General features: G+C 43.2%; 1 protein-coding gene across 1 annotated transcript in view; it reads right to left on the reverse strand.

The window, feature by feature from the left end:
- LOC126456115 (uncharacterized) overlaps positions 1-16712 on the reverse strand; it is a 65982-nt gene extending 49270 nt beyond the window's left edge. Inside the window, exon 1 of the mRNA XM_050091869.1 lies at positions 16565-16712. The gene's annotated coding sequence lies outside the window, so the exon portion shown is untranslated. The remainder of the gene's footprint in view (positions 1-16564) is intronic.
- Between the last annotated feature and the right edge of the window lie 3159 nt (positions 16713-19871).

Genomic DNA, 19871 nt, shown 5'->3' on the forward strand with positions numbered 1-19871 from the left:
TGTGGCAGTATACATGTGATGTGTTACGACAGCAAAAGGGACCTGTGACCACTGGAGGTACTCTAGTTTACTTTTTTAATGTTTACCATTAGACACCAGTTTAATTTTTTGTCAAAAGTAATCCTAAACCATATTCTGAAATAGTGTCTTGTTTCTCCACTAGGCAGTGCCACAAGTTCCTCTAGAAATCGTAACACAACACACACACACACAAATATCATACTAACTAATGTAAATCCACCCGATGATGAAGGTTTAAACCTTCGAAACGCATCGTGGAAATAAATAAAACGGTGACTATTAACAGTAAACTTGTTGTTTCATTTAATGTCAGTAATAGTCACGGTAAAGCCTAACCTAAAAATGTTCGCATTTAAAGTTAATGTGCATATTCCTCAGGCTTCAACCACATCTGACGTAATTTTCATTGTTGTTGCATCAAACAATCCACAGTAACACCAACCTGTGCATTATTTACGAAATGTCCATCGTATAAAACCATCATCACATTGTCATGACTGTCATGATTTCACAAACATGTTTGGAAATCATCATGTGAACATATGTATACTGCGGTGATGTTTGTGTTCCTGAATATGGTCTTAAAGACCTAAACTGGCCTAAAATAAAAAAAAAAAAATCACGTAACGATTGCTAGGGAGTTTATACTTTATGACATTCAAACAATAGTTATGGCCTATGGAGAGTCACTTAGCAAAAGTATTTAATCAAAAGAATTGGTCTGCGCAAACTACTGACATAATGTACGTTTTTAGCGTTTTTGGTGACGTCAGCAAGTCCATCCAGAAAACTGGACTCACGGGAAGTATGCGAATGTCGCTGTGCTGTTGTGGGCCACGTTAGCACGGAGCCATAGTGCGTCCAGTGTACTTCAGCTTATAACTTTTCAGTTCAGTTCAGCGGTACAAGGTAGGGCTGATTAGGGGGAGGGGAAGAGGGGTCACTGACCTGTTGTTTCATTGTCTGGCCTCGCAGGTGTCACTGTATTGTGAGGTACTTCACAATAATCTTATCACATACGTAAATATATTGACAACGACGAGAAAGCGATTAACGAGAAGGTAAGGCAATGTGGCAGCGTGTGTTCATTTCGTAGGAGGCATACCGAAATTTTAGTTAGACAAATGAAAATTCTAATTGAGAGAGAGGTTCAGGACATATCAGAAATAAGTTATGGTGTAGCAGATAAAACTGCTTGTATTCAAAAGTTCTCAAACTGCATTGTGTTAGATTGTTCCATGGATATCAGTATTTGATTCGATGACTGTGAATAAATTATCACTGAGTTTTCACATGACTTTGTTAAATAAGTATGAGACTTAGCTCTTCTGGAACTTTTTACTAAAGTTGTAGGAGAGGCCTGCAAACGAGGTAATGTACTACTTTCTCTTAATACTTCAATCTTGCCTGAGATTACGCTAAACCTTGGCAGATAGCAGGTTTATGATGAGCGAAACATCTACGGGGAGAAAGGAAGGAAGATTAGGGCTGAGCATTGGGTACACGATGAGATCATTGGAGACGGAGCATAAACTCATGTAAGGCAAAGAATTATGCTGTTGTTCGCCTTAAGGGAATTTTCCGAGCTCGGATCCTTATTTTATCGTCACGTTGAACATTTTCGTTCTGCATAAAATTATTTTAACATACAAATATTTACGAACAAACAAAGGTACATATCTTAAACACTATGAACATAATTTTTGGCAGACAAATTGATACGCCATACAGCATAAAATGGCGGCCAAAGTTAGCTCTGCGTAAATTGCATAACTAAACGGTTCACTGCAGATCATCTTCAGATTTGCCACCACAAGGTTCAGTTTGTCAACAGTGGTAAGGTGACACAAAAGTAACATCTACTGTATTTTTACGTTTATTTTATGTTAGTCTTACCGCTGTTGACAAACTGAACCTTGTGGTGGCAGATCTGAAGATGATCTGTTGGATAGATCGAAACCGCTAATCATTAATAAAAGAAGTAATGCTCCAGACAGTGTTTGCAAGTATAAAAGCAACATAACTTATTGTGAAATGAAGAGACGTATATACAAGTAAGACGATGAGGGTGATTTACGCTTTAGCGTCGTATATATGCCTCCTCGGAAAGTGCGGAAAGATTCCGTTTTTAAATGTATTTTTCTTCCTTAAATTGCTCTCTTACCTACAATGAATTTAAATTTAAGTGGTAGGAGGTCTGAAGATATTTGACTGGAGTGTAGCCTTGTACGGAAGTGAGAAGTGGACGGCAAACAGTTCCGACAAGATCAAAATAGAAGTTTAGAAAAGTTTTGCTAGAGAAGAAGGCTAAAAAACCGGATGGACATCTGATAACCAATGAAGAGCTGCTGAATCGAACTGGAGAAAAAATAAATTTGTGGTGCAAATTCGCTAAAAGATGGAATCACTTCGTAGGACGCACCATGAGACAATAAGGGCAGGTTCTGGTCGAGAACAATAAAAAAAAGATTTTTTTACATAATTTGCATCACTGAAGTATATAAATTATGCCTGCAAAGGGTTTCTGATTGTGAAAGTATTTTTGAAGTTACAGAGTGTTGAATGGAACTGTGCGTCGATCGAAATATAGGCACCTGCAGGTGATCGATGAATTAGTTCAAGAAAAGATTCGACCAGTATAAGAAGTTCTTTCCAATGAAGATTTGCTTGAAATATGCGCTTCAAAGTGTGCATTTGGTAAGAGGTACCGAAACACCTTCATTGTAGGGCAAAAACGGAACAGCAGGATGCATAGCTGCAGGTATATTCAGTGAAGGTTATTCATCTGTTCTGAAGGCCATGGACGTGTTAGGAATCGTCATAGGGACGAACAGCTAAAACTTTGCGGGGTTATCTGCCAAAAACGCGTGGTCGCCGCGGTGCAAGGAATGCGTTAGTTTGCTAAAAGAGCCCGGACTGAACAAATACAGCACCAAATTGAGAACCACAGCACGTTTGAGGAAGAGAAACGATGTCTATATGGTCCTGGGATCGTAGATTAACCGTAAGTTTTGAAACAACTTTTTCTGTGTTACTCTGAACTTTAAACACGTTTTCCTCGAAACAATGTTTTTCTTCGCGTGAAGTGCTCTGGATCGTCGACAGATTAACCGACTCATTTGATTTTTTTTTTAGTGAAAGAGAATTAAATTTGGCAAACATTTGCGAGAACTTATTGTGTTGAAATATTAAATATTTTTTAAGCATTTGAACTTAGAAAAACATACCAAGAAATTGATTAATGTGTTACAAATAGCCGTCATTTTTTCGAAGTATGTATTTATCAGAACCCCGTCGCGATGGCCACTCGAATTCATTGTAATTTAAGAATTTTCTATTTTTATAGATCCGCCCAAACCAGCATGCACCGCGAGGTACCTATTTTGGGATGGGCTGCAGCCACTGTTTTTAATTTTTTGTGAGATACATTTTTTTCATACACGAATGTACATATAATAAAGTCGTAAAACCCCTGTTTCCACAGAAACAATCCTTGTACGAAAAAGAATTCCAGTCAGTTTCATAATGGAGGGAAGTGTAGTGGTTAAAAATTGTAGAGGGAATCCAAAACTCGACTGCAGTAAACAAATTCAAAAGGGTGTAGGTTGCAGTGGTTACGCAGAGCTGAAGAGGCTTGCAAAACGTATACTAGCGTATACTAGCGTGGATCGGCCTTAAGCACTTTTTTGAACTATTGTACCACATAGAAATGTTGTTTCAAGCCCATGTAAAAACTATGTTTAGGGTGTGGTGTCACCGCCAGACACCACACTTGCTAGGTGGTAGCTTTAAATCGGCCGCGGTCCATTAGTACATGTAGGACCCGCGTGTCGCCACTGTCAGGGATCGCAGACCGAGCGCCACCACAAGGCAGGTCTCGAGAGACTGACTAGCACTCGCCCCAGTTGTACGGACGACGTAGCTAGCGACTACACTGACGAAGCCTTGCTCCTTTGCCGATCAGATAGTTAGAATAGCCTTCAGCTAAGTCAATGGCTACGACCTAGCAAGGCGCCATTTGTAACATTGCATGTATCTATGGAGTCTCACTTATATCGTCAATAGCGATGTATCAAGGATGGATTAAAGTTAAGTATTCCAGAAGCTACGTACTTTTCTTTATAGCATTCATTACGTATCCTGTTACAGACCTAACTCTTGCCTGCGTGAACTAAACGCGTGCCTTTCGGCTACTTCCGTGGCGTGGCTGTCTTGCTACGCCACAACATAGGGCTCTAAAACTGAAAAGTCAACACGCAGCTGATTCAAGATGCTACTTCCCACGTTCGGACTGAAGCTCACAACGACCTACAACACAGTTAAAGCAATCAATTTCTCTAAACATGAACGTTTATTGTGGACGAAAATGCAGCCTACAAGGGCACCGCGCCTACTGCTCATCGCCAATTTGGTCCAGATTTATTATATAAGCGGAGTTTGAAAAAAAAATGAAAGTGACAGAAGTCGTAGCGCCAGATGGTCGAGAGTTTAGAAAATAAAAAAAACGTGGCGTTTTTGGCGAGGAACGGGCGATGCATGAGACATTTTATGTTAGCATGGTTTCCAGGCAGCGATTGGGTCAGCGGATAGAGAACTGAACGGTAATCCGTGGGTTATGGATGCGGGTCCCTATGCGGAAGCACTTTTTATTTTCAGTTTTTACGTTAAGTACGCTGCATATAAAACGAAATAATGGTCACTGTATTTCATTTACTGATATTTTAATGAAAGGGATGAAAAGAAAAGATTAAGGAAAATATGCAATTGCAAATAAATTTCCAGGAAGGTTTTGAACTTACAGCGTCCAGAGAATTCTGCAGATAACTTTCCAAGAAGGGGTTGTAATTCAAGCATATAGGATTTACTTACGCGTGGTTTGCTGACAAACTGTCCGATGAGAGAGAACGTTCTATGGACGTAAACGACGTTTTTTCCTATAGAAACTTTAATACAACGATGTAATCGTAGAAATGCGGCGTTTATAAAGTGTTCATGTTGCAGAGAAAATTATTGATTCCTTGTTTTTACAATGAAAATGACTCCAGCACGCGTAAATCTTCGGATAACGCATTAAAAGTGTTTAATTTTATAAACACACATCAAAAAAATGTTTGCATCACCCCGGTTCCCAGAACTCCTGAAGACACGTTGGATGTGGGTATTGTATCACTGACACAGTCCCTTTGGATGTCCAGAGATGTCACTAAACCCGCCCAAAGTTGTGAACAACCATGCATGAGCAGCGCCTATTAGACGGACGGGGTCCGACAGCCGATCAGTTCGAGTCATTCCACCAGGAAGAAGGTACAAGGCTCGTGTTGTCCGTAGTTCAACCATGCCTAGACGGTGAATACCGCGGTTCGATCGCATCCGCATTGTTTCTTTGTGCCAGGAAGGGCTCTCAGCAAGGGAAGTGTCCAGGCGTCTTGGAGTGAACCAAAGCGATGTTGTTCGGACATGGAGGAGTTACAGAGAGACAGTAACTGTCGAAGACATGCCTCGCTCAGGCCGCTCAAGGGCTACTACTGCAGTTGATGACCGCTACCTACGGATTATGGCTCGGAGTAACCCTGACAGCAACGCCACTATGTTGAATAATGCTTTTCGTGCAGCCACAGGACGTCGCGTTACGACTCAAACTGTGCGCAGTAGGCTGCATGATGCGCAACTTCACTCCCGACGTCCATGACGACTTCCATCTTTGCAACTACGACACCGTGCAGCGCGGTACAGATGGGTCCAACAACATGGCGAATAGACCGCTCAGGTTTGGCATCACGTTCTCTTCACCGATGAGTGTCGCATATGCCTTCAACCAGATAATCGTCGGATACGTGTATGGAGGCAACCCGGTCAGGCTGGACGTCTTAGACACACTGTCCAGTGAGTGCAGCAAGGTGGAGGTTCCCTGCTGTTTTGGGGTGGCATTATGTGGGCCGACGTACGCCGCTGGTGGTCATGGAAGGCGCCGTAACGGCTGTACGATACGTGAATGTCGTCCTCCGACCGATAGTGCAACCATAGCGGCAGCATACTGGGGAGGCATTCATCTTCATGGACGACAAGTCGCGCCACCATCGTGCACATCTTGTGAATGACTTCCTGCGAGATAAAGACATCGCTCAACTAGAGTGGCCAGCATGTTCTCCAGACATGAACCCTATCGAACATGACCGGTATAGATTGAAAAGGGCTGTTTATGGACGACGTGGCCCACCAACCACTCCGAGGATCTACGCCGAATCGCCGTCGAGGAGTGGGACAATCTGGACCAACAGTGCCTTGATTATCTTGTGAATAGTATACTACGACGAATACAGGCATGCATCAATGCGAGATGACGTGCTACTGGGTATTAGAGGTACCGGTGTGTACAGCAATCTGGACCACCACCTCTGAAGGTTTCGCTGTATGGTGGTACTACCTGCAATGTGTGGTTTTCATGAGCAATAAAAAAAGCGGAAGTGATGTTTATTCCAATTTTCTGTACAGGTTCCGGAACTCTCGGAACCGAGGTGATGCAAACTTTATTTGATGTGTGTATGATGCTCGCATGTACACCTACGCCTTATAATTGCTTCCTGGATATTTTTTTGCAATTCCAAATTTTCCTTTACCTCTCCTTTCCATGCGTCCTTACGAAAATATTAAGAAATACAATACATGGAATATCATTTCAGCTTAATTGCAGTGCAGGTACAGTAAGAATTGATAATATAAAAATAAGATAGTTTCTGGACAGAGAGGCGACCCCATGACTTTAGCATTGTTGTTCCGTACTCTTTCTACTAGGTCAGCCGCCAGGCCAACATAAAATAATGGCTCATAGCTCGTCCGCCCCGTGCCGAAACTGCAATTTTTTCTAAGCGCTAGGCCACCTGGAGCTTTCTCATCTGTCACTTTCATTTCTGGCCAATACCTGCATATACCACAAACTTCGACGAAATCGGGGATGGCGAGTAGGCGCTGTCCCCTCGTTAGCTGCAGCTGGAAAAAAAAAATCAAAAAAATCGAAGGCTTCATTTATGTGGACCAACTAGGTTACGCAAACACGTCGATCAGTATTTTTTTTTAACCTGTTGTGACTATTAGCCTACGCGATAACAGGTTACCAACATATCTAACGTAGTAAAAGGTATTCCTGTTGAAATGGTGGGACACTCCTCCCTGTACACCAGTGACTGTCGGCAGTCAGAACAAACAGCGCAGCGCCAGGGAAGGAGAGCTTTCAGTTTGTCGACGCGCTGACCTCGATAAAAAGACATCAGCATTTTAGATGAGACCGACGAACTGTAGCTCACCAGTACTGCTCCGAGAACCGCTATACAACGTTATGAACTCCTGCTGGCGGGCTGCTCGACGCCTGTACCATCACAGTGTACAGAGAAAGCAACTGACAAGTACTGCAAGTATGGAGCGCATACCGGAGAGTTACACTGTGTTGATGATATCTGCACCAGCGTCCCAGGTTCAGACACATTGAGAAAGTGAACCCAAATTTCTTTAACAGGACTCTTTTTGGGGCTGCAGGCTGCAGACTGCTTCCCAACGACTTCGTACCTATTTCCTTTTGCTCACGTTACACCTTGATCTTACCTGACATCGAGCGCAAACTTTGACTACCCGCTCCAGAAATTATGTTGGTCTATACTGAATGAGCAGCGTACCTTCAGGGCAAAGAAATGTTCGCAGCCTTAATCAAGATTTGCAGCACGCATGTTGTGTGGTAATTTTGTCACCGCTAATGAATATAATGGTAATCTCACCGTAAAATGGATGTACAGGGAGACACAGAATAACGGGGAATGTTTGAAATGAGTAGTGGCAGCCACGGGCAGGTGACAGCACTGCAGTCTCGACACAATAAGCGAGTAAACAGGCCGGCATTCCAGTAATCATGGATCAGTGGAACGGACAACAGCGTGCGTTAGCCATAAAAATGTTTTATAAAAACAGTGATAGTTTGGTAGCGGCGCAGAGGGAGTTTCGACGTTTTTATAATTTAGGACGCCATGATTCCATTGCATCGAAACACGTGATACCATGTTGGATTAATAACTTTGAAGAGACTGGATCTGCCCTCAAGAAGAAACCGACAGGACGACCAAGAAGTGTGCGTTCTCCAGCGAACATTGATGTTGTATGGGGGGGCCGTCTTACAGAGCCCACGGCGCTCAACTCGTAATCAAGCAGCGGTGGTTGGAATGTCCCGGGAGAGTGTTCGCAGAATACTTCATCTTGAAACTTCCTGGCATATTAAAACTGAGACTCGATCTGGGCAAAGGTCCCGAGTTCGAGTCTCGGTCCGGCACACAGCTTTAATCATATCAGCGCACACTCCGCTGCAGAGCGAAAAATATCATTCTGGATACTTCATCTTGATTTAGAATTTCATCCGTACAAACTACAGTTGGTGCAGCAATTGAAGGACATCGATTACCGGTTGCCCTTAGGATTCAACAAATGATTACAAAAATAAACAATGACGATGAATTTCTAAGGAAGTTTTGGATGTCAGATGAGACAAATTTTCATCTCACAGGTTATGTGAATAAACCGAACTACCGCTACTGGGCAAACAAAAATCCTAATGACTTTCATGAGCGCCCTTTACACGCTAGAAAAGCGATGGTATGGTGTGGTATTTCATCACGTGGTATTATCGGACCGTATTTTTTCGCAAATGAACAGGGAAACACAATAACTGTCAATGCCGATCGTTACGTGGAGATGTTACGAAATTTCGTTACACCTGCACTGTATAACTTCCCAAAGCCCGGTTTCAAAAGGACTGAGCAACATTACACACTACACGGAAATCAGTGGCATATGTGCGAGAATTGTTTGGCAACCGTGTGGTCTCACGATTCGATAACATTCCCTGGCCCCCCAGATCGCCAGATTTTTTTCTTGTGGGGCTACCTCAAGAGCAAAGTCTACACGACTCGACCAAGAACCCTGGATGAGTTAAAACAGAGAATTCGGGATGCAGTTCACGGTATCCCAGATGAGGTGTTGCAGCGGTCAATGAGGAATCTCAACACCAGATTTCACGAATGTATTCGTACAGGAGGACGCCATCTAAAGCACGCATTTAAAAAAAATGATAAATGCCATCAATGTTTCTTTCCTTCATCACTTCTAACTTTATTGGATTGTAGAAATGTTCCAGTGTTTCTGTGTCGCCCTGCATTCCCTTCGGAAACTGAGACCCAGTACTACGGGGATTTCTCAATTATTAAACAGGACTGTAAAATGCAGAGGTAGGAATTTCTGTTTCAGTGAAAACGTGGGTATTCTACCATATTGTTGAGAGACAAATAATTTGTGACCATCCTCATAACACCAGAAACCCTAAGGCCACCACAAATCTCTACAAAAAATACGGATGTAATCATTCGCGCCCGGAAAAGGAAGAGGGGAGAAGACACTGGAATACAAAGTACCCTCTGTCAAACACCAAATGTGTCTTTTGGAGTATGGATGTAGATGAAAAGATGATGAGGTATCCACCTGCTGTAACCAGATAAAATGAAACTGTGGAAGATGCTGGTAGCTTCGATCGTCTACGAGAACGCTGCGCAGTCAGTAAAGCGTTCTCTCAATGGTGCAATCAGATATTTTACGTTCTATTGTCTTGACCATCGTTGAGGCTTAAATGTTTTGTGGAAGATGAGTAGAGGACATTAGGGTTAGGTAGACCAACTGAGTCTTATGCTGCAACTTGAAATACATTTGATTAAAGGCTTCTCATTTCGGAAACAGAAACTGCTAAGCTTTCTGAACAAGACGAGCAAAGTCCTAGAGAATGCACGGTTTGTCAAAGCGTGGGCTCAAATGCCTGTACTGGAACAAACATACAGATGCCACCATTTGGGTTCACTGGCAATGAGAAACGCAGGAACGAGACGTGTTTACGGTTGCGACAAGTATCATTTAGCGTTGAATGACGACTACACAAGTGTGATGGAAAGTAGTTTTTCCATTGCATCAATTTCATCTTGAAAAAAATGGAAATAAAAATTCTGAATGAATGAACACATTACCACATTTTGGCTTCATGCAAAAACAGAGGTTCAATGTTCCAAGAATAGAGAACAGACCCCTGTTTCAAGTGTTTTATTAATAGCGACGTGTTTCGCGCTGTTAGTCCGTCCTCAGATTATCTTGGGACAGCGGATACCGCTTTAGTGGTAATAAAATTTTAAAACCGATGAGGCAAACTTCTGAACACATTACACCATTCCATTTTGGCTTGTTGCTGCAACAGTGGTTCAATGTGTCAAAAATAGAAAACAGACTCTGTTGCAAGTGTTTTATTAACAATGACACGTTTGACGCTTTAAGAGCATCTTTAGATTATTAATAAAATACTCACAAAAGAGGCTGTTTTCTTTTTTTGGAACTTTGAAGAATTAAATTATCCTTTAATCCCATATTTTAAAAATATTTTTACGTAGCAAGAATAAATTAGTCCGTAAAAGGGCAATCGAATGAAGTTATAAATTCAACACATTTATTAGACAGCGGTGTCTCAAACATGCAGTTATAACTGCTTTGAAACCCAAGGTGTAGATTTTAAAAAAATACAGCACTCTAAACTCTCTTCCACAAAGAAACGTTAATAAGGGATATGATTCCCATAGCTTCCGCATACGCTTGCACAGTGATGTGATATGTTTTATACGATGTAGTTCAAGAGCTGTATTGACAGCCGGTCCCTTGATACACGCCAGACTTGAGCTATACTATGATTCAGATTCGGATAAATAGCTGGAGACTCCATGTGATTGATATCCAACAGGGCAGCTGGATATTAGCAACAATATTATTCATGAACAGGAAGTCTGGACCAATGGAGCGTCTCAAGAGACCAACATCAGATTGCAGTTCCTGAGTCCTACATCACTGGGAGCTGAAAGGACATCCCTGGCCACCAGCTCTATATGCCTACTCAACATATCCGAGGGATACGCTGCGATTCTGATCGGCTTTGAATATGTTGTAGCGTAGAACAAGTCAAGAGACGCGTATTTTTTGTACGTGACCAAACGGCTCTTGAGGGGGTGAAACATCCCCTTGACAGGAATTGAGTTTAGTATTTATGAATGAATACCGCTGAAACGGATACCGCTGAAACGGTAGCAGATATAAAACGCAATCTTCAAATAAAAGTTCTATTGTTTTTAATTGGCACACTCAAATTTTTCGAAAAATGTTATTTTTTCGAAATCCCCTCCAATTCAGCATTTTTTTGACCTGACAATTTTGCAGCTCCTCATTATTGTACAGATCTATAATAACTTTAAACAGTAACAACTTCAGAGATATCGCCATTAAATCTGAAACGGTTACAACTTGAAAACAAAAAATATACGAATTTTAAAAAGAATATTCAAATACAACACAAAACATTTTATATTTTATAAAATTAAAAGAAAAAAGTATATATAGAACAATGCAGAATATACATTTATAATATAGTTATTTCGAAAAGACAGGTTAAACAACCCATCATGACAGGTGGCATTGAAGCGGAGACATATTGGGCACGCACACAGTGGCACAGAGATATTTGTAGCTTATTTCTGACAAATGCGTCTTTGGGATAACACTTCATCATATATGGCTGAATCTGATATTAGTGATGCTATACGTTTTGCTGTTAGTAAATGTCCAAATGGAAAACAAAATAGTGTGGGGGAAAGGATTTAAAAAAATGACATTTTTGACAAATATTCTTGCACCGTTGTAGCTTACATTAAAAACCGTAGAACTTTTATTTGACGTTTCTTTGTATCTGTGACCGTTTCAATGGTATTCATTCAGAAATATTAAACTCAGTTTCTTAAAGGCGCTGTTAACCCTCTTAACGGCCGTATGGGCACGTATAAAAATATGCGTGTCTTAGTTTGTTCTACAATCTACATTACAACATATCCAAAGCCGATCAAAATCGATGTTTATCCATTAGGTAGGTTTACTTGTCAGAGTTCACCACCACTGAACTGCTTTCTGCCTTCCTATGACTGTCCAGCTATAACGTTCTCTACTAGCGACGACTAATTCTTCTATGAAAAGCACATTTCTACATTCACCAATTAGTGAAAATCTAATCTCTGCGTTACCGAATACATGCTGCCATTACCCAGACCTACTGCTCTGGTAAATAGTTTATCGTGAAACTACTACTGCGATAGGAACTGCAAGCTTGGAACTCTACTGCCGTGAGAGAATCGCTGAATTTCGCAGAGCAGTTAAGGGTGAATATCGTTCCTGCTGTGGAGTGGTTTTACTATTGGTGGTCGAGTTTGTGCTGGTGTACCACGATCATTGTCTGTGCCCTGGAATCGTTGTCAAAACGTTGAAAATACCGTTTGTGGCATGTTCATAGCAGCGGCCTGTGACCTCCCAAGGCGTCCAAGGATTCTGACCTTCAAAATTAGGTACCAGTGGCGTCTGGTGTGTCCGCGGTCTGATACGGAACACAGCTATATACACAAAGGGCGCCACACTGCAGGGCAGATCTCCATCGTGGCGCCACACACATTGCCAGACGAAAGAAGTTAAGCACCCAGAAGACATGGCCGGATGTCAGTGTAGCTCCATACACAACATCCACGCTGTGGGAGGTATTTAGAATTGCAGTTCACTGTGACAGGTAGAACGGCCACCAGAATGCGTTAGTGTCGTTTGTGTTTAGTGTTGTTAGTAGGCCTGGTAGCGTGTTATCATCAACATTCACTTCAACGCGGGGTCGGTCTGATTTGGCGATGTTAGTGTCAGAGGATAGCCGAATGACCTTCCTGTCGCCACCCCATACATCCCAGGGCGCAATTAATGTACCCCAGCTGTCTGCGTCTAGTGGAAACCATGAAATAGTGCGAACGTTAATTTTTTTCAAATGCCTGCGAGTAGTGTAACTGAGGCGGGACGTGGGTACCAGCCCAGTATTCACCTAGTGGGATGTGGAAAACCGCCTAAAAATCACACCCAAGGCCTGGTAGCGTGTATATGGGGTGTGAACTGTGTCGTATGTTGACTAATTACTGCGAAGGACGCGGAGTGCCGTGTACGTGTATGAGACAGTGTTATCACAACCTGATAGAATTTGAAAGACGCCTCAGTTGGGTCTCCATTCGGCTGGGCGGTTGAATCGTGCAATATATATGTATATATATATGTGTGTGGGGGGGGGCGAGGGGTGCGGGGGGGGGGGGGGGCATTTGGATGTGGCAGTCGCCCGACGGAGGACTGTATGGGAAGGTGAAGTGAGACATACTCGTTCTCAAAGTTCCGGTCGCCCATGTCTGACAATCACAAGGAAGGATCACTGTATTGTGCATCAAGCACATCGGAACCCCTTCACATGTTTATCTGCCATCTGAGAATAAGAAATGAACTAGCTGCTACATCCCATGTCATACCGCACCAGTTATCAGAGACTAGGTGCAGCCGAACTAGGGATTGACCGTCTGATGTGCAGGTTCCCGTTAACACCGCAGCACAAAAGGCAGCGTTTGGGTGAAACCACGACGGGGAATCATGGACAGAAGACGAATAGAGTCGCATAGTGTGTGCACCATACCGGATGACCATCGACAGCGATCTGGCGAGAGATGCCATTCTTCCAATGTTTTGGAGAGACGCACAGGTGTTGCTACTGCTGTCTTGGTGCGGGTGCTCATCGGGTATAAGATAGAGGGAATTCTGTCAGCACACAGATACGTCACGATCATCCTACTTCCTCATGTGTTACCTCTCAAGTGGCAGTATCATGCTACTATTTTTCAACAGGACAATGTTCGTTGAGCCGGCCGATGTGGCCGAGCGGTTCTAGGCTCTTCAATCCGGAACCGCGCGACCGTTACAGTCGCAGGTTCGAATCCTGCCTCGGGCTTGGATGTGTGTGATGTCCTTAGGTTAGTTAGGTTTAAGTAGTTCTAAGTCTAGGGGACTGATGACCTGAGATGTTAAGTCCCATAGTGCTTAGAGCTATTTGAACCATTTAATAATGTTCTTCGACGCATCGCGAGTGTCTTTATCAACTTTCAGAGTGATACTGAGGTACTTGCATGACCAGTAGGATCCGAGATCTGTCTTTGGTAGGATATGTGTCGCACCAGCTTGGACTTCAGCTCCATCCCAACGCTAGGTCCAGGATATTGAGAAGCAGTTACAGCAGATGTTGGCCAGCTTGCCTCAGGAGAGGACTGAACGGCTTTATGACACGTTTCGCGTTTGCAACCAGGCTTGAGGCTGTGCCCAACGTTATACTGATAAACAGGCTCGTATTGCCAATTTATTTGTCATTTTGACTCTATTTTTTAATCACTTGTGAATTTTTATTTCGTTTCCTCCTCTCCTTGTGAGTGGTTCACTTTTTTTGTCAGGCAGTGTAGTTATGGTTAGGTGTCACATGGATGACGTACGTAACAGTGACGACATTATGCTTCTGCTATAAGTCGCCTCTATCTGCCATAGTTATGTTCTGACACTGCAGAGGGAGCTCTGCAGGGGCTACATCCTTTTTCCATCTGACGTCAGTCAAAGAGTTCGCAAATGGACATTAATCAGCCCACCGTGGATTTAAGCGGACGCACAGCTTCACGCCAGTATTTGTCGTCGGACAGCACTGTCGTACAGGCGCCGCACAGTGTCTCAGTAATCATCGAGTGTCGCCGTGTGCTGTATTAACAGAGACAGGACTTAACAGTCAACGACAAGAGAACCCGACAGGATCTGCTAATAGATTAGTTAGTCATTGTTCTCTCAACTACGTTTATACTAGTGTTCAGATGTTTAACGCCTGTGTCAAGCCCTCTCATCAGCGTCACACAAAAACTAAGTGTTTGTGTATGTAGATGCTCTTAAAATGCTTGTTAATTGTTACTCATTGTGTTGCCATTGTTGTTGTAGTTCGCTGTGATAAGACAGTGCAAGCACACCACCTCCTGCAGCAACTCCTTTCTGTGGTGGTGGGATAGCTTCCTGCTACGTTTATGTTGGGCACCGTATTTATGTGGTGAATAATAACAAAATCGTTGTGACATTTTACGGTAAATCTCACCTACACGTCGGAACGCCGAAGAAAACTGCCGCACCCAAATATTCGGAAAAAGATTCCAGTTGTTTTGCAGAAATGTAGCTTCATTTTATGAAAGGGTTTGTATGGCAGGCAGTCTAGGAATAACCACGCACTGCAGACTTCCAAGGCTGGGGATTGTGATATTGCTGACATTTGATTTATGGGCATATGGCCGTGGTCAAGGGCTCTTCCCAACGTTCCGTCTCCCACTGCTGCAGACTTCATCAGAGGCTTTAACGATTCAGAAAGCTGAAATGGCCCTGAGCACTAAGGGACTTAACTTCTGAGGTCATCAGTCCCCTAGAACTTAGAACTACTTAAACTTAACTAATCTAAGGGCATCACACATCCATGGCCGTGGCAGGATTCGAACCTGTGACTGTAGCGGTCACGCGGTTCCAGACTGTAGCGCCTAGAACCGCTCGGCCACCCCGGCCGACTTCAGAAAGCTATTACAGACTCGAACAAGCTCTACAAGCCGAACTATCTATACGTATATACGCAACGGTCGGTTCGTGACGTTCGCTACCTAACGCCACAGATGCTATGGAGCTTGTAGAGCGGAAGATTTTCGCTGTTTGTTTTAATTAGCACGGCGAAGCACCATTTTTCTAATTTCTATCCTCCTCATTTTCTGTTGAAATTGTGTTTGTGCTTTTGAATTTCCATGGCCTCTCTGTACCTCCTAGCGTAGTAATTATTAGATCTTGTAAAAACTACAGAGGGCGGGCCGGAGTGACCGTGCGGTTCTAGGCGCTACAGTCTGGAACAGAGCGACCGCTACGGTCGCAGGTTTGAATCCTGCCTCGGGCATGGATGTGTGTGATGTCCTTAGGTTAGTTAGGTTTAATTAGCTCTAAGTTCTAGGCGACTGATGACCTCAGAAGTTAAGTCGCATAGTGCTCAGAGCCATCTGAGCCAAAACACTAGGGCATGATCTGCACTACTAATTTATCCGTCTTGGCCAGGCAACAATTTTTCTTGTGTTCTCTGAAGCGGGTGCTGATGCTTATTTTTGTAGTTCCTAACTGCTGCTCCTCACCACAAAACTGCCCAGCATACGACGGCTGGACTCAGCGATCTTTGACTGCAGTCTGATGACGTCACGAGCCGACCTTTGCGTGGATATATGTAAACAGTTCGACTCGCTGAGCTTGTTTGAGTCTGTAACACCTTCCTGAGCCGTTAAAGCCTTTGAAGAAGTCTCCAGCAGTGGAAGACGAAACGTTAGGCGGAACATCAGCAATCTAGGTAACCCCTACAGTTCTCTAAGAAATGACTATGGTATTAATTACGGGTCGTTGAGCAGCACACAAAAAAACATTCCTCCACACTATAAGTGCAAATGTATCACGAAGAAAACTTTATATATGATAGAATGGAAAATAGCGTCCAGCACGCATTGTCAATGTTATGTTCTAAGCGAATTTTCAGGGCAGCGGCTGCAGTACTTACACGGCACAGGTAAGAGGGCCTCCAGTTTAGATGAGCTGTTGTGCTTTCACTGTCACTTATAACGCACTACCGTGAGTGCAAATAAGTACGCGTTATCTTCAGGATGCGACGTCCACGTGAGTTCAGCTTGCAACTAGCGCATGCGCAATCGGTATTCTCCTCCTCTCGCAGCGCGGAGTTGGTGGGGGAGAGTGGAGGGGATACCTCCAGCTGGGGCGTCTGACACACTTTTCGTTGCCTCGTCACTCCGCCGTCCTTGTGTCGAAGAAGTCGAAGACCCCAACACTTTGCTTGTGGGTGTACAAAGGTTATTTACGGCACTGAACGCAACAAAATAAACCTGGAAAAAAATCAAAAGGAACGTCGAATCGGAATACTTGTGGATGAACGACAACTGAGTATACAGATTGTATCTCTCAGACAGTTACAACCATTTTATAAATACATTAAATAAACCTTTATAAGAGTTATAGGAATTAGTTTTCTTCTCTCACAAAAAAAGGAAAAAATGTAGAAGGATCTAAAACTTATACCTTCCCTCAAAATAGAGGGAAATATAAGTATATCGGTGTTTAAACTACTTGATGCTTATCATTCAACATAGATCTGACACTTGGTCAATAAATGGTGCGCTATCACCGCGGCATCACTGGCGTCGCACTTTGGATGCTCGTTATGATATAGGAAACCGTCGGTAAAGGGCAGATCTCATACAAAGATGGCTAGATTTACATCTTATCCTGTGAGTGACTGTATAGAGGGAGGCCACGGTGCTCGATTTTTAGAACAGTGCACTTTACTGACAATGGATATATAAACGTTCTCAAATTGTGTGTAAGCACATACACCTCTTGCGGTTTTTTCGTGGTACATGAAGTGTATGAGCCTCCACAAAACACGAAAACGTATGTATATATTCAGTGTCAGTACAGCGAAAAACTCTGGAAACCGAGCACCTATGTTTGGGAGAACAATAGGAATGCAGTAGGGAACAAAAAATCTGACCACTGAAGATGCTTTGAAATAATGGGAAACGCTTTAGTTCTAAATAAGACTTTTATTGCTGCCGCAGAAGAAGGAGTATAGCCTACATTACTTTTATTAATGCCAATATGGGAAAACAGAGGCCTAAACACAAAAAAGACAACTTGTATTACATTTTACGTATTATTGATGACGAGGTCATTAGACGAGGAGCACAAGCTCGAATTGGGGAAGAAAAAGAAAGAAAACAGGTCGAGAATTTTTCAAAGTAACCGTGTTGGCATTTGCCTTAAGCGAGTTAGGAAAACCACGGAAAACATGAACCTGAACGGCCAACTGAGGATTTAAACGCCAGTCCTTTCGAATGTGGGTCCAGTGTCAGCCCTGTCCAACATCGCCCTGTGCAGTTTGAGGAACTTCAGAGAATCGTCAAGTTTCACCTGTTAGAGTGCCACGAGGACTGAGTAGAAAAAATACAGTGAAATCCCTTGGTAACTTTTCACCGAGAAAACAGAGCAGCTGATTAAGTCCCTTTATTTGGAATCGCCAGTGTCTATCACAGAATAGACGAAGTCAGGTTTTATATACAGCAGGATATATTCTGGCAAATAACATTTATAGTATACACTTCCTTGTATGCCAGCGACAAAATTTCTAGTGGACTTGTGGATTACCCAACAGGGATATTTATTCTTTGGGAGAAGCTACAGTATATGCCAGTAAGTTAAATCCCCAACAACTTCCATGATTCCATAGCGATGAATAAATAGTGACTGCTGGAGGGCGAGTAACGACGGCGAAAGCAGGGTACCCTGTGACTGACCCAATCTCAAAACATCTGTCAGGGTGAGGAACGACAACGGATGTTAAAGGCAGCTCAGCAAACCGCTCACACTAAACGCTAGAATGTGCGTCACTAGTATGGAAGAGACTAGTTCAATAATTCGCAGTTAAAGGTCTAATTCAATTTTTCATTCATCGTAATCGACATCTGTTTATGAAATACATTTTTGTGCTGCCAGGCACAATTTTATTTTAGTTATTTCTTACATGGCACGTTTCGGGAAGTCATTTCCATTTTAAAGTGTGTTTCTTTGTATAATATTGCATTTATACGTGATGTTTGTGTTCCTTTACTGTAATACATAAACAACCACAACAAAATAGAAATGATCCTAAGGCGTCAGTGGCCGGGAGTTCCTAGACGGGAAGTTAGGCCGCCAAGTGCAAGTCTTATTGAGTGCAACGCCACATTGGGTGACTTGCGTGTCGACAGTGGGGATGAAATGATGATGATGACAGCACAACATCCAGTCCCTGAGGTGAGAAAATCTCCCAGCCGGGAATCGAACCCGGGCCCCCTGTGCGTGGCAATCCAACGCGCTGACCGTTCACCTAACACGCGCAATTTTGTAGTTAATAATGACTATGTATACAGGGTGGTTAAGAAGAAATATCACATAACTTGTGAGACGATTTTACATCACAAAATAAACCGAAAAATCCTGTGAACGTGTGTCCGTTTTCGATCGATACGGAACTGGAGCGTTTTGAAGACTACACACATCCATGAATGGATATGAAGACAAGAGAGAATATTACTTACCGAAATACTGTGTAGGAGCTGTCGTCGACGGAATAATAGTGGGATACACGACCGCCGGCCGAAGTGGCCGCGCGGTTCTGGCGCTGCAGTCTGGAACCGCGAGACCGCTACGGTCGCAGGTTCGAATCCTGCCTCGGGCATGGATGTGTGTGATGTCCTTAGGTTAGTTAGGTTTAACTAGTTCTAAGTTCTAGGGGACTAATGACCTCAGCAGTTGAGTCCCATAGTGCTCAGAGCCATTTGAACCATTTTGATACACGACTGATTTATCCTGCAAGAGGTGTTCAAAAAGTTCCTAAACCATCTCAGGGCACTTGTCAATGCATCGCAGGGTGTGTTGTGGTGCACATCGAACATCATCTCGGCGGGCTTTAATGCGGCCTTCAGTGTTGGTAGTGCGAGCGCCAAGTTCTTCACTCGTATCCACCTTCGTAGTGCATACATCCCCCTTTAACCAGCCCCCTAAACAGAAGTCCAATGGGGTTCGGTCGGGTGACCTGACAGACCAGTTAATGGGTCCGCCACGGCCAATCCACTGTTGAGGAAATGTGTTATTCAGATATTGGGCTGCAGGTAGGTCTTCTATCAGGAAATATGTGTATGCTGCGGCTGTTATGAGATTTGGCAGGACCCATAACCAGGTCATCAATCGGACCACACCAGACGTTCACTGAGAACCTAACTTGGAATCTTGTTTCCGAAGTGTCATGTGGGTTC

The sequence above is a fragment of the Schistocerca serialis genome, chromosome 2, assembly GCF_023864345.2.
Source record: "Schistocerca serialis cubense isolate TAMUIC-IGC-003099 chromosome 2, iqSchSeri2.2, whole genome shotgun sequence".
NCBI classification, from domain to species: Eukaryota; Metazoa; Arthropoda; class Insecta; order Orthoptera; family Acrididae; genus Schistocerca; species Schistocerca serialis.